Raw genomic sequence first — 14,796 nt, 5'->3', positions numbered from 1 at the left:
ACTGAGGTATGATGGCTGGAAGGAAGGCCAGGATTGAAAAGAAGGACCGAGAGACTTGCACCTGTGACTAGCAGCAGGCTGTTTTCTTGTTCCTCCACAGTCATGATTACCCAGGACTCCTCGATGGAGATGACGGTCTGGCCAGAGGGAGAAGGCAGACCATGCCCCAAGCCCTCTCATTCCTGTTGGACTAACTGGTAGCATGGGTCTGAGCTCTGGGGCCTCCACCTCAGAGGGCAGACCGATCTCCAGTGGTCTCCTTTGCATCCAGGGCATGGCCCATGGGGCCTCTTAGGGCAGTTCCTCTTGAGGTGGCCTGGCTTTTAACAGTGGTAGCAGATGAATGCAGTTGTCAAGTTCTTCTTGGAGCCCCGGAAATCAGACCTGGGATCTGTTTCTCTTAGTGGTGCAGCAAAAGCAGCTGCTTTTTCTCAGTCTCTTTGTTTTCTCTCCTTGGCCTCCTCCTCATCATGGCTATAGAATACTGAGGAGGCAATTCTTACTAACATCTCAAGTGAGCTATCTGGGGTGAAAGCCATTCTTTGTAGCTTTTTCTCTCCAGCTTCCCATTGCTTTGGGACCCCACATAAATGGCTTTTATTAGATTAAGGTAATGTCCTTTGACACCTGTTTTTCCAGGATTTTTTCATAAGTGAGTGTTGAGTTTTGCCTTGTCTTTGAGGAGTTGAAGCTATCTACTCTGAGATCTATTACTGAAGGTATTTATTTATTCTTGTCATTGTGGTTTTTTTCCCCATTAATGCTTCCTTTGTTTTCCTTTTTTGTTTGACCACTTGTCTTGCTGATGTATTTATTCCATCTGACTTTTTGGCTTTACTGGCTGCATTTTCTGCCTTGGATATTCCTGAGCATTTTTTGTAGTGTTGGTTTGGTGTTCCTGTATCTCTTAAGGTGCTCTTTGTTGTGGAATGTCTTTGTTTTTCCATTTTGGAAGACAGTTTTGTAGGATGTATTAGTCTGTGTTGGAAGTTGTTTGCTTTCAAACTTGTTGACAAGTTTGTTGTAATCTTGTGGCTTTACCTTTGTATGTGATTTTTTTGCTTTTTTGGACAGCTTTTAATATCCTTTTTGTTGAACATTTGGGATTTTAACTATGATGCATCACAGGGAGCTCTTTTTTTTAAAAAAAAATCAGTTAATTAGCATTCTGGATACCTCACTTATCTGTATGTTAAAATCTTTCCTTATAACTGGAAAGTTTTCTGTTATGATTTCTGTAAACAGACTTTTTAAAACCCTGTGTGTGCTGTCTTCTAATTTCTCTCTAACTCGGGTTATTCTTAGACCTATCTAGCAGCTGACAGATGAATTTGTCTTGTTCTTTCATCATTTTCTCTGGGTAATTTGTCATGATTTTCTATTTTGTCATCAATTTTAGAAACACTGTCTTCACACTCATCATTTCTCCAATTTATGAGTTCTATACAATTTTTTATCTCCAGAATTTCTGTCTGGCGCTTTTTTGTGGCATCTATAACTTTGGTGAATTTTTCATTTATGTTTTGAACCATTTTGTCGAGCTTTTCCAGTGTTTTGTCTCCCCCAGATCTACACTGGTCAGTCTGTGTGTTAACTTTATCATCATCTCTTGGGTCATGTCCTCTTCGAAATTGCTGGGTTTCTTTAGCTGTTCTTCAACCTTTTCATACAGCTCTGCTGCTGTGTGCCTGCTCTCCCCTCCACTGGGGCCTCCTGGGTCTGCTCTGGGAGAGCTGGGAGTCTTCGGAGGTGTGAACCAATGGATTAATCCTCATCTTGAGTGGGGACGCCCAGCTGAACTGAGCGTGGCTCCGGGTGTGGAAGACCCACTGTAAGGCGCACTGTTGTCAGATGGTACAAAAGGAGAACAGGTGGGAAGGCGTGCAGCCGGTTCTCCTTGGAAGAGCTTCCATGTGTCTGATTCTCCTTGGAGGAGCTCGTCCCAGCCTCGGGCAGTGTCTCCTGGATTTCGGCTCCGAAGCGGCCGTTCGGCCTGCGGGCGCAGCCTCTAGCGTCTAAGTGCCGACCCTGCCCTCTGGCGCAGCACCCCGTCTTCCGTGCGGATCCTTCCGCCTCCTGATGCGGCCCAGGGCGGGACGGGGCGCTGCTGTGGACTCCCGGCCACTGGCTGGGTCCTTCGGGTCTCTAGCACGTGGCCAGATCTTTTGCGCTCTTCTCCGTTCCACCCTGTGGTCGGCCGGTGTAGGCCAAGCTTGTAAATTTCTGGGTCCTGCATTAAATGTGGTTCAGAGCATGTGTAGTGTTTTGAGGAGCTTTGGCCCAGCCTGTAAGCTTTTGTAGACACTAATACAGGAGGCTTTGTGTTGCCCTGTGCTTTCATATTTGTGTGTAGTTAATTTTTCTTCTTTTTTTGGTGTTCAGAATCGAGGTCAAATAGAGTGAGGAGAGTTTATGATTGGTATGAAGGCCTCTTTAGTTAGGTCCTGTCTTCTAGTCATGTGTTCATAGCTCTATTTGTCTAGGGATATTGTTCATCCCCGTAAGTTTTTCAGGTTAATTAGGTTGGACCCTGTCATTAGGTTGTGAGGAGAGAGCTATGAACCTCACCTATGGACCCCAGCAGAGGTGCCGTCTCTCTTGGGCAGCTTGGGACCCTAGCTGGACTGTGGGTTTATTTAACAGACTGGCTCACAGGGGCCACCTTGCCCCTTCCTCGGCCTGGTCCTTTCCCAAGGTGGCGTGGACACCAGGTCTGGGGTGAGGTGGGGTTCCGTGACCCTGGTGTGGACCAGTTTCCCCTCTCCCACTAAACTCTGGACTTTCGTCCAACGGGGCTGTCAGACTTTATCTTCTGCCCCGGCCTGACAGTGACGGCTTCTCCTCTGCACCGACTCAGTTGCACTCCTGTGGTCGCGCCCGTCTGGCCACGCTGAGCTCCTCAGTGCTGTTTCAGAGCCGGGTGCACTGTCGGTGCGGGAGGCCGCGGGAGAGTGGCGGGAAGCGCGGAGTTCAGCTGTTTCCAGGAGCAGGACAGTGAGTGACGCCTGTGGGCGCCCGGTCAGAAGAGGGACGCCAAGCAGGGACAGGAGCCGTGCGGGAGGGTGTGCTCTGTCGCCCTCTGTGTGCTTTAGCAGCGGCTCTGGGGACTCAAGAGCCGCTCCTCGCCCAGAGCTCATCCTGGGGACCCGGTGCTCTCGTTCCTGTCTTCCTTGTTGCAGTTCTTTGCCTTGCTGCACGTTTTATATTCACATTCTCCGAGAGGAAATGGGATTCCCCCACTGTCCGGCCCACCCACCCTTCACCCGTGTGTCCTCGCCACCCCCCACTGTCTACACAGCCACTCAGCCATTTATCCGCTCAACCAGTGTTCACGCGCCCTTGCTAGGTTTCAGGAACTGCTCTAGGAGATTAAAGTGAGGGAGGCAGGTGAATACGGGCTTCCACACTAGTGCCTGTAAACGGAAAGTAAAAAATAAAAATAAGTGCACTTGCTCATTTTTAGCAGATAAAGCGAAGGAAGGAGGTAGGGAATGTCAAGAGACAGAGAGAGGGCTGAAGAGAGAGAAGGGAGAGGGAAGGAAGCTTCTTGTTAGCATAACGGGGCAAAGGCCAGGCAGGGAGGCAGGGTGTCACCCATGCACAGGTCTGGAGGAAGAGAGCCGGGAACAGCATCAGGACAACGACCCCGAAGCGCAGTGCCACTGGGTGAAATGATGGGCTTGTAAGGTGGCAGGTGCCGTGAGAGAGCAAGGGACAGCACGGGAGGACTTGCTCCGCTGTAGCCAGGTTCACAAAGCATCGGTCTTCTCTGTAGACATCTAAGCAGAAATCCTATTCATTAGTAATTTTCTTATGAAGTCTGTGAGTTTTGACAAACACAAGGTTACGTAAGTGTCACCCAGTCAGGACAGAGTCCAGTCTCCGGGCAGGAAGGATGCTCTCAGGCCTTGGTGTCAACCTCCACTCCCCAAGCCCCTGGTCACTATGCCTTCTTTGCTGTCCTTTTGGTTCTTGGTCCCCATAGTTTTGTCGGGAAATGTATAAGTGGAGTTATATTTTGTAGCTGTCTTGTTACTTTTCTCCCATTGCTGAGACAAAATACCTGACACCCAGAATTAAGGAAGGAAAGGTTTATTTAGCTCACAGTTTGTGGAGGTTTCAGTCCATACTGGGCTGCCTCCAAGGCAGAGTGACATATGGCAGAGGGCAACAGTTCATGGTGGTGGAAAACACCAAAATAACAAGAGCAAAAGGGAGGAGCAATGGCAAGCAGCCTCTTTCCCTCCCTTACATTGTATGCAGACTACCTGCCCTAGGGTGGATGTAGCACTCACATCCATATTGCCAGCACTGGGCCATGGATCAATCATAAACCCTAGAAGCCTGCCCCATGACTGCATGTGTCTTTGGGGGGACAACCAGACACAAACCATAACAGTAGCCTTGTGAGTCTGGATTCATTTATTGAGTATAATGTATTGAAATGTAGCCATGCTGTTGGACCATCAGGAGTTTGTTCTTTTCCTTGCTGAGTAATATTTCAGTGTGTGAAGGTACTGCAGATTGTTTACCTAGTCTTAGGGTGAAGGACATTTGACTTGTTTACTGTTTTGGAGGCTAAAGCAGAACCACTATAAACATTTGTGTAGAGGTTTGGGTGTGTAATGTAAGTCTTCATTTCTTGTGAGTAGTTACCATAAAGTGGGAATGCTGGGTCATATGATAACTATATCTTAACTTATGAGAACCATTTTCCAAAATGATTGTATCATTTTGCCCTCCCGAGGTAGTGTGTGTTCACTGTGAAATCCATTCTAATCTATAAATGATTTTCTCTTTGTGTTTTCCTCCCTAAGTATGTTGAGCTTTCTTTTGTGTGTCTTTTTGCCCTTTGTATGTCTTCTTTGGTGAAGTACTTTCTCAAATCTTTCATTCTTCAAAAATTGAATTGTTTTTGTTACTGAATTTTGTGGCTTTAAAATATATTTAGGATACAACTCTTTTATCAGATTTTTGTTTTGTAACTATTTCCCACCAATGTGCATTAAAGAATTTTTTTGACATTATCTTGTAAAAATTAGAAAGCTTATATTTTAAGCCCATTTTATTAAAGATTTAGGTTTTACAGTTAGGCCTGTGATCTATTTTCAGTTAAATGTCATTATATAGTGTGAGGTTTCCATCAAGGCACATTTTTCTTATGTCCAGCCGTCCAATTGTGGAAAAGCCAATTACACTGCCATTGTGCCTTTGTGGAATATTCGTTGTCCACATGCATGGATTCCATTTTTGACCTCTGTGTGTGCCATTTCCATCCTTCAGTCTTGGTCCTTGTAGCTCAGTGGCTGTCAACCAGGAACACGTGTCTGTCCCCTCTCCTCCACCCCCAAGGATAAGAAGCCACGTCCGAGACACGTGCAGCTGTCATGATTGGTGGCGTGGGTCAGGGATGTCACTGAGTATCCCAGAATGCACGGAACGGATTCCTACAACACAAATTACCTGGTCCAAAGCGTCACCGGCACCGAGGTTGAGAGGCCCCGCGTAGCTTTACACTAGGTCTTGGGATGAGAGAGCGTGACCGTAAGGAGAGCAGTTTTACAGATGTAGGGAGATTATGAATTCGGGAAACGAGTCCAGGGCTTTCAGCTCGTGCTGATGAGACGCCCATTTCCTCGTTCTTTGTTGCTGCCCCTGGTCTCACCACGTTTCCTCCTCTTCGAAGGCCTGTCAGTGCGGCCTTTGCATTTGTCCTGGCCCCCGTGGTGGGTCTGAGGACCCTTGCCTGAGAGTGCTGTGCCTGCCTGTCTGTCTGCTGCGGGGCTGGCCCTTGCTTTGGAGACTGTTCCCCTGGGTTACCTGCTCTCTGGGGAAGGCGTCAGCCCCCTTGATCAGTGAGTGTCCTTCCTGGGCCAGATTGCCCAAAGTGAGGGACCTCGTGGGCGACTTCTCCGGGCTCTTTCTGACCATGTGCTGTGTGGCCGCTGGCCCTGGGTCTCCTGGCCTGGACGGACCTTGTAGTTTGCTGTTCCTCTCCTGGTGCCCACGTTCCTCACGGGGCATTGGTACAGGCACATAAAACACCCAACTCTTTTTGTGTACCCTCTCCTCCCCTCCCTCCCTCCAAACTTTCTAGAATTTTCCCTGCCACTCCTGGGTCCTGAGCCAGTCTTGAGCCAGCCTTCCCCTGTGTGCGGTGCTTTCAAACACTCCTCAGGCTGCAGCCATGCCGGCCGCGGTGCTACAGAACCAGAGCAATGGACCCACTGGACGTGTGCCTACCCACGTCCACAGGGCTCAGAGACGGTCAGTGGCTTCCCAGGTGCTCAGTAGAGTGCTGTGCGGGGTGAGCGGCTGTTGCGTCTTCCCTACTGCGTTTATCCGGTGTGAACTCCTGTCTATTTTGTCTGTGGCAGTTTTCATGCTGCAGTGGCAGGGACAGTAGCTGTGGTTTCCTGGGTGCCTTGGTTGTGCCATGTACGAGGTTCTCGCCTCTGAGGGAAGCAGGTGGGTGCTGCTGGAGCCGCAGGCTGCATCCTGGGCACTCAGGGAGGCGAGGCTTTGGAAACGTCCTCATGTCCCGAATATCCCTGCAAGTGTCACCTTCACTAAGGGAGCTGGAAAAAGTCTCATGATGCCTTCTCTTCAGGGCAGTTTCTTAGGGAGAGGGGATGTTCTTTCTTCTGATGAAAAGATACAAAAAGGACTGTAAATCAGAAATGTCTCTGTGCGCCAGCGTCTGCCCCCAGTTCCACACGTGGGGAGGTAGCTGCCACGCGGCTGCCCTGCAGGAATCATATTTCTGTCCAGCTGGGGCCGCATGACTGGTTGTCACCGAGGAATGTGGACGGCAGTGGCCCCTGCAGCTGAGATGTCGGGAAGCACAGAGGCGCTGCCGTGCCCCCTCCCCACCGCTGCCCCAGGTCCTGGGTTGGGGCTCCCCACCTCTCTGTGGGGGTTACTGCCTCCACCGGGCAGCAGCTGCGGTCCTGCATCATGACGAGCCCCAGGGGAGGCCAGGCCCAGGGGGCTGGGTCTCTCTCAGCAGTGGAGCAGGCGAGCAGCCCAGGTCCCTGCAGCAGGGCTCCCAGACAGCAGCTGCTGGGGAGGAGCGGGCTGCCTGGGGGGCAGCACCAGGCGCAGGCCCAGGACCGCTTGCTGCAGCTGTCCAGATGCTCCTGGGCCCTCCCTGGGAGAAGCACAGAACTCACCGACTCCGGGCAAAGCCATCCCGGCTGCCCCACTCCTTAAAATGTGCATGTGTGGCCCAGAGGACCCAGGAGGGGCAGGGAAAATTCTAGAAAGCTTGGAGGGAGGCGGGGAGGAGAGGGTACACAAAAAGAGTTGGGTGTTTTATGTGCCTGTACCAACGCCCCGTGAGGAACGTGGGCACCATGTACTGATAGAAACACGAAAGAAAACACTCTAAAAGGTTTCCTACAGTACAAGATACATGGTCATTAATCCCCTTTGAAGTTCTCCAAACACTCCCCTCACTCTGGACACTCTTATCCCATTGTTCTTGGCAAGGCATCTTACTGGAGTAAGTTTTTCTTTATGTAACACTCGCCATAGTTTCTTTTTCTTTTTTTTTTTGAGACAGGGTCTCGCTATGCAGTTCAGGCTGGCCTTGAGCTCACTTTGTAGCCCAGGCTGATCTCAAACTTGCAACCATCCTCCTGCCTCAGCCTCCCGAGTGCTGGGAGTGCTGGGATTACAGGCATACCCCACCACGCCTGGCCGCTCGCCATAGTTTCAATCATGCTGCGCATGCCTAACGACGACCTACACATCACCACACCCTCACGCTCCGTCAGCTCCCCGGCATTGGTAGTGGTGGGGAGCAGAGTCTCAGCTTTGTGTTTGCGCCTCAGATAAGCAATGGTCTTGGCAGTGGCCTTCAGTGACTTGCTTCTCCCGGCGGGAGCTCAGTGAGGAACAAGCCCTGAGTGTGGTCTGAGGCTGAGAGCCAGGCCAGGTAGGAGGCAGAGTCTTTATCCTGGGGCCCCTGGGGAGCAGCAGGCTCTGGTGCAGCCTCCAGGCCAAGCTGGCTGGATAGGCCGTCCAGAAGTGCTGCTCTCAAGGGCTGCTGGACGTGAGCCACAGGAGCAGGGCGTGCAGTCAAATGGGGTAAGAGAGAGAGAGTGTGTGTGTGTGTGTGTGTGTGTGTGAGATCTGGAGGAGTGGCAATTGTAGCAGGGAGGTAGACAATCTGGACCGATCCACGTCCCCAGTAATGGGGTCCTCCACCAGCTTCAGACCAACACTGACAGTCAGGAGGCTCACCCAAGGACCCAACCAGCTGGACCCAGTGAACCAGAATGCAGCCGAGGATATTAGCTGAAAGGCCTTGGGCTGACTGAGGAAGGCGGGAATAGACGGCCTTCCTGTCACCTGGGGCTGGGTCCTAGCTCCTGTGGCCAAGGCTGGGCCTGCGTGTGCCCGGGAGAAAGTCCAGGGGACATAACTATTGGTTTATCTTGGACAAATCACCTGGACGGGCCCCAGCCGAGAGCTCTCGTCTCAAGTGCTGTGTAAATAACATCCAGGCCTGGGCCAGAGTTTTGTAGACACAGCTGCTGAGTAGTGAAGAAAAATCCCAAATTGCCCACTCTGACTGGGCAGGGGCACTCACCACACCGAAAGCCTTCCTTCCCCCGGGAAACGCTGCTGGATTTCAAGTGGAGAGGATTTAAACATTTTTAGTCCAGTCTCCAGTGAACATCACCAAGTACCCACCATATGCTAAACACCAGTAATTCCAGAAACATGGGAGGTCTCCAGTCCACTGCTTCGTGCTGGAGGAAAGACTGAGAGCCTGTGGACTCAGGGCTGGGCGTCAGTGTCCCCACTGGACATTGGCAGGGACCTTCTTCCCAGAGCTGTGACCCTCACCAAGGCACCCGAGGCTTCAGGAAAGGTGGGAGCTTCTGCGGGCCCTGTTCAGGGAGGCTGAGTCAGCGACTTCCAAGGGCAGGGGCTGGAGCGGAGGGAGGAGAGCGCCGAGGCCCAGGAGAGGCGGGGAGGAGGGCACGCAGCGTCCATCCCCTCGGACGCCTTCTCTGGTGGCCACAGCGTTCTGAGTAGGAAGACCACGGCCCATTGACTTCTGCCCAACCACGACCTGCCGTCACCTCCCGCTGCCTCCGAGTCACAAGCATTGGTTGGGGCCTGACAAGCCATGTGCCTTGGAGCCATGGCATCTAGGCTCAGGCCGGCGTGGTCTCTCGATCTCTGTGCTCAAAGCGCCTGGCTTCTAACAGTCCTCGGGTGCAGCCTGGTCTTAGGTGACCACGGTGTCTGTCTTGGCCAGAACGGCAGGGCTTCCCAGAGTGGACACTCCGTGGCACACTGGCGGGCCTTGACCTCCAGGTACCTCAGGCTTGGCCTTCTTCTCTGGACCCTCACTCTGTGAGTGCCCCAGTGTGTCCCCGGAGCGCGCTTCGCTTTCGGCAGTGCTGTCCTTTGTCATTTCCTGGGGCTTCTTCCTGGACGGCCTCGCTCTGCCCCCTGGGCCGGGTCATACTCACCACAGGGAAGGTCCAGCATCACTGTGTCCTTGGCCGCTTGGAGGGAAATGAGAAGGGCACTGTGCCTGTCCAGTTCCTGCATGACTGCCAGCCTACCGGCCATGTGGCTGACGCCATCAAATACTTGTCAAATGGGAGTCGAATATTCACTTAGAATATTCACTTATTTGCCTCTAAGTGAATATTAATAATGCTTCTAGTAAAGACGCTTGTGAAGTATTTGCCCTGTGTCAGGCTCCGGTAATGTGTGCCCAACTCTCGGCCTGAATGACGGTCACACACGAGCCTACCTTGAAGCCGAGTTAACCATCTATGTTTTTGTGTACTCTTTTGGCATGTGTTATTTTGTCACAGTAAAAATAGTAAAGCTGCAGTCCCTGGATGATGCGTACATAGGCTTCTGTGTGAGTGATGTTGAGATAGTTTATTCCCAGTGTTTACCTTGAAGCTGCTCTGTTGCTCGCTTCAGCTTGCTCTGAGGCACATCTAGCGCCATCCTGGCATGCTGGAGTTGGACAGGAATGGCTGGAAGTTATGTCCTTGTGTTTTAGGACCTCTACTCATCTTTAAAACCTGGGAAGGGCAGAGGTGCATGTGTAGTCAGTGATACCTGTTTTAAAACACCCTCTCTGTGGGTTTCTCTGTAGACTCCTAGTCCACTGTAGTTGAAGCCCTAACCATATACTTGTATTGTCCCGTGGAGAGGCTGGGACAGTGGATTGGCTCACGTCTTTCCTGGCACTGCCTAGGTTTTGACAAGAAGCCAAGTCCTTCCCAATCTTTGACTTGGGTAACAAGCCCTCTGCATGCCCACCCTTGGGTGGGTGCACCATGACACCTGGGACACCCCATTCCTGTAGGCTTGGCTTTCAGGTCAGGATGTAAAGGAACCGTAGGTGCAGTCCTCTCACCTGTCCGTTTTATTCCTTGTTCCTGAGTCATTTTTGTTGTGTGGATTCCGTAGGCCCTCACGCTGGGACTCACACCAGCTCCGTCACCCTCTCCTCAGTGTGGGTTCACCGTCTCTGTTCATGCAGCTCATCTGTTCCTGATGCTGGCCTGCTCCTTCCCATGCCCTCTCACCTGTCCCTCCCTCTGGCCGCCCCACTTTGTACCCTTGCCGCTGTGCCACCTCTGCTCCTCCCTCTCTCTGGGTCCTGGAAAGGCCCCAGGTTGGGGCTTTGAATTTGAGCCCTGCACTGCTTAGCAGCTGTGAGACCTTGGGTAGATAATCACCAAGGCGTGCAGCATTTCCATCCTGGAAAGACAGTATTTTCCCTCCCATTTCCTATCTCGAAAGGGTCCAGTGGGAAGATTCATGATTCCCCCTTGACGGTGCTCATGGCCAAATAGACCCTGAGGAATAATTCAATCATTCCAGGGATAGCTTTGCCCTCAGCCCATGAACTTGGCCAGTGGTGGCAGTGTTCCTGGGCCCGCCTTGCACATGCCTGTGACAGCTGAGGTGCTGTTGTAGCAGAAAATGTCCCCCACACCAGTATACTTCGCTTTCTTAGTTGCCCAGGAAATAGTTCCTGTTCCAGTTCCTGTTGCTCCTGTCTCTTAGGAACAGCTGGCCACTGTGATGCACATTGTATAAGCCAATCCCCAACTGACAAGCCCTTCTGCCTCTGTACCTCCTGCTTGCTTATTCCATATAAGCCCCGGACCACCAGAGGTCAGGGCCTGATATTTTGGGAGTGATCCCAATCAGTGCTCATGGACGTAAATAAATCTGCCTCCAAATCCTGGAGTCATTTTGGCGTTTCAGCTTGCTGTAGCACTGGCCCCAGGGGTCCTGGGCAGGGTGTGTGCTGCTCCTGACACCCTGCAACTGAGCAGGGAGGTTAACTCACTCCTGCCTATAGCGCAGCAGGTTGAAGGGGGAGCATTCACTGAACCAACTTTTTTTTTTTTTTTTTTGAGACAAGGTGTTGCTGTGTAGTTCAGGCTGGCCTTGAACTCACTAAGTAGTCCAGGCTGGCCTTGAACTTGAGGCAATCCTCCTGCCTCAGCCTCCCAAGTGCTGGGATTACAAGTGTGTGCCACCATGCCTGGATTGAGCCAACTATTTACTGATATGAAACTCTTAACCAGAAACCAAGCTTTGTAGTAATACAGACCTGAGCTTGTCTTCCAGATCTGCCACCAGCTAGCTTCACCAAAGGTCCTCACAAATTCTTTGATGTTTTCTCATTTGTGTTTCTCTTTAAGATTCCCAGGAAAACCTGTGCATTCTTTCCCATCCCTGCTATCACCTGTACATTCTGCAGAGTCATGCAGCTTGCTACTAACTGCAAAGGCAGAAGGCATAGAACACGGACCCCTTCAGCCAGGCTTCATCCCAGTCCTTCTCCAAATCTGCATCTTCTGTTTTTGACCATCTTGGGGAGACAGTGTCCTCCTTCCGGTTCTCCCCTCCGCCCCACGTGTGGGGTCTGTACTCCTTCCCTATGTGCACGACCTTGAGCCTGTACCTCACGGTCACTACCCCTGTGCCCCTGCCCTTCGCCTTGGGCGGATGCAGGGAAAAGTCCCCTCCAGGCCAGGAGCCCGCCAGCCGCCACCAACCTTCCCTCCTGCTCCTCCTCTGAACTGGTCACGCGGCCCCCTTCCCAGCACACGCCACGAGGCCCTGTTCCTTGCCCTTTCTCCACCGTTACGCCGGCCGCTTTTACTTCTGGGTGCTGCATTTCAGCCTTGATGACTCAACCTTTAAGGTTCCTCAAGGAGGTTTACACAGAATCTTGATGCCCAGGTCCCTTGCCACCTGACGACCTCAGACCCAGGGCTTGGGAGAGCCAATTCCTAACCCTTCAGGCTTGGTCCCTGGCCAGCCCGTCTCCGGCGTGCAACACTGGCTGGGTGAGCATTTCCGCCTGCTGGTTGAGGGCCCCTCACGTTTGTGTCACAAGCCCTAGTGCTGCTCCTGTAGGTCTGGTCTCTTCCCATCTCCTCTCCTCTCAGGCGTGAGGCCTTGGTTGTTCCCAGCTCTCTGCATCCAGAAGGACCGAGGCCGGCTGTTTTCCACTCCCCCTCTGTTGTCCGCTATGTCAGAACACCTGGACTAATGTGCAGCACGCACTAGGGCTTCTCCCAGCTGCACCCCGCCCCGCAAGACCACTAGGCCTCACTCCAGAGACAGCGCTAGTTTTTCTTTGCTCTGCTCCCTGCTGCATGGACAGCTTTGCAATCCGCATTTATCCACCTCTCTGTTTAAACTCTCTCATCTGCTGTCAGTCAACAGACACTACTTTCCATCCCCAACACTGCCTCAGACGTCCAAACTCTGGCTTTGCTCTGCCTCTGGAGATCCTGGGATCCCTAAAAACCCAGTTAAGATGCTGCTCACCCATTCTTCATGCCTGCATCTACGCGCTCTGCACCACCAGCACATCCTGTTATGGGCCGTCATCCTGGGGTCCTCACGAGACTGCAGGAGCTTTGAGATCGGGGCTGTGTTCTGCTTACTGTCATGTTTACATGTGCTAGACACTCAGTACCTTCCTTTATCATTTTACGGTACTCAGTTAAGGAGACTTGCATGCATGTGTGCTCTGTTTTTAAAGCTCACATGCCCCTAAAATGACCCAATGTTAATGACCCGCATTTTTAATGACAAATTTAAATATTGAGGAGGAGGTACTTCCTGTTGCCTACATATGTTATGTATTTTTATTTGGATCTTGTAATTGTAGATTTGACATCTTTAATTTAGGGAAAATTTCTTCCATATAAGTAATTGGCAAAGCCAGCCTGCAGTGAAACCGGAAAAATAGCCAAAACACATATTCCATGAAAAAAAATTTGATTTTATTTTAAAAATGAAGTAAGTGTGGTTCTCATTCTTAGCTGCTTTATCAGGGCTGCAGATGCAGAAGGCACCGGCCACCTAGCTGTCCCCCTCCACCGGCGCTGCATGGCCCCTCGGCTGTCCTTTAGGATGGATGCTGCTTCTCCTTTGGCCCTTTCTGTGCCTCTATCCCTCGAGGCTTCTGCACCTTGGGGTAACGTAGGCAGTGAGATTTAGCCTTTCTTGCAGTGCAAGGGGCAGGTTGGAGTGGGGAACTCACCAATGCCCGGTTTAAAATGCATAAAAATGGAAGCTAAAGTCCAAGAAATGGAATTGACTTAGGCTCTCTGTGCCCATGTACCCGAGACTCTGTACATGAAGTGTGATGGTTATTACCTAGGGTGCAGTCACAGGGCAGTGTTCAGACCCTTTTGCACGGCTGGCCGGACCTGGGCAGGCTTTCGGGAGCTTGCTTCCTGCTTAGGAGAGCAGATCAAATGGCATCCTGATGCTCTACCGAGTCCCAGGTTCTTGCAGTAAAGCCGCTCAGCACAATGTGGTTTCCCCAGAAGAAAGAACCAGCAAACTCTCCAAACAGCCCTGGCTCGCCTTTGTGGGTGCAGTGACCCTCCCGGGGTGATGGGCAGGTGAGCTTGTGCGATGTCCCAGTCACTGAGTTGCTGCCCAGTAATCTCCCAAAGGCCCCGCAAGGGTTCCACTTAATTTCAGGGTGTCACTCTGCTGTTTATACACAGACATTTACAACCACAGCTGTCATTACCACCAATGATCATAGTCATAATCTCTACCCATTTAATTGGCGCCCAGCACGATCAAGACAAAGCGCAGAACTTACCGTCAGAAAGACAGCCCCTCCTATCCTAAGACTTGGAGAGCGCACTGGTGATCTTATGGGCCTGCTGCCTGGCACGAATCTCTATTAAATTCAAATTCTTGCACCTGTGATGTCATTTAGTTGTTCTTCAGCAAGTTTGGCTTGAAAAATAGCAATGTTAAGAAGCCCGGACAGATGCAACTTTGGGGAGCCCCACGCTTACACAGTTTGGAGAAAACTCACTGAAAAGAGAGTGTGAGGTCCCAGAGGAGGTCCGTGTGCCCTGGGCTGCAATTTACTTACCCCACGGCAAAGCTGCTGCACAGCGAGCACCCCCAGCTTTCCTGTTGGTCCCCAGCTCGCAGCCACGGGCTCCCTGCCTCGGGGTCAGAGCCTGAGGCAGCGAGGGGTTCTCCACAGTGCCTGCAGCCAGCTGGGGGGCTGGGGCCGGGTTTGTCCAGGTGCTGGTTCTGTCTTCTTGTTTACTGTTTCTTCAGGATGTAACGTAAGTGCGTCAGAGCTTTGGGAAAAGCCTTAACATGTCAGACAGCTGATCCCTTCTGTCTCTTGAGAAGCAGGAAGCGGTTCCACACCAGCCTGGACAACCAGCAGCTTTGGAGGAGGAGCTCTTGTCCTTCAGCTCTGTCCACACCTGGCTCCTTCTGCATCCTCACATT

At 51.7% G+C, this 14,796-nt stretch overlaps 1 long non-coding RNA gene across 2 annotated transcripts; it reads right to left on the bottom strand.

The window, feature by feature from the left end:
* Positions 1-13,295: 13,295 nt before the first annotated feature.
* Positions 13,296-14,796, bottom strand: LOC102009258. 2 transcript variants are annotated; one of them, XR_259823.1, is made up of 3 exons: positions 14,141-14,796; positions 13,681-14,025; positions 13,296-13,492 (listed from the first exon to the last, which is right to left on the bottom strand). It is a non-coding gene; the product is annotated as an uncharacterized LOC102009258 (long non-coding RNA). The 2 variants fall into 2 exon arrangements; XR_259824.1 differs by having other exon boundaries at positions 13,681-14,244; positions 14,423-14,796.

The sequence above is a fragment of the Chinchilla lanigera genome, unplaced genomic scaffold, assembly GCF_000276665.1.
Source record: "Chinchilla lanigera isolate Chin_1 unplaced genomic scaffold, ChiLan1.0 scaffold00009, whole genome shotgun sequence".
NCBI classification, from domain to species: domain Eukaryota; kingdom Metazoa; phylum Chordata; class Mammalia; order Rodentia; family Chinchillidae; genus Chinchilla; species Chinchilla lanigera.
Note: the sequence above shows the minus strand (reverse complement) of the source record. Positions and strands in the feature narration are given on the sequence as shown.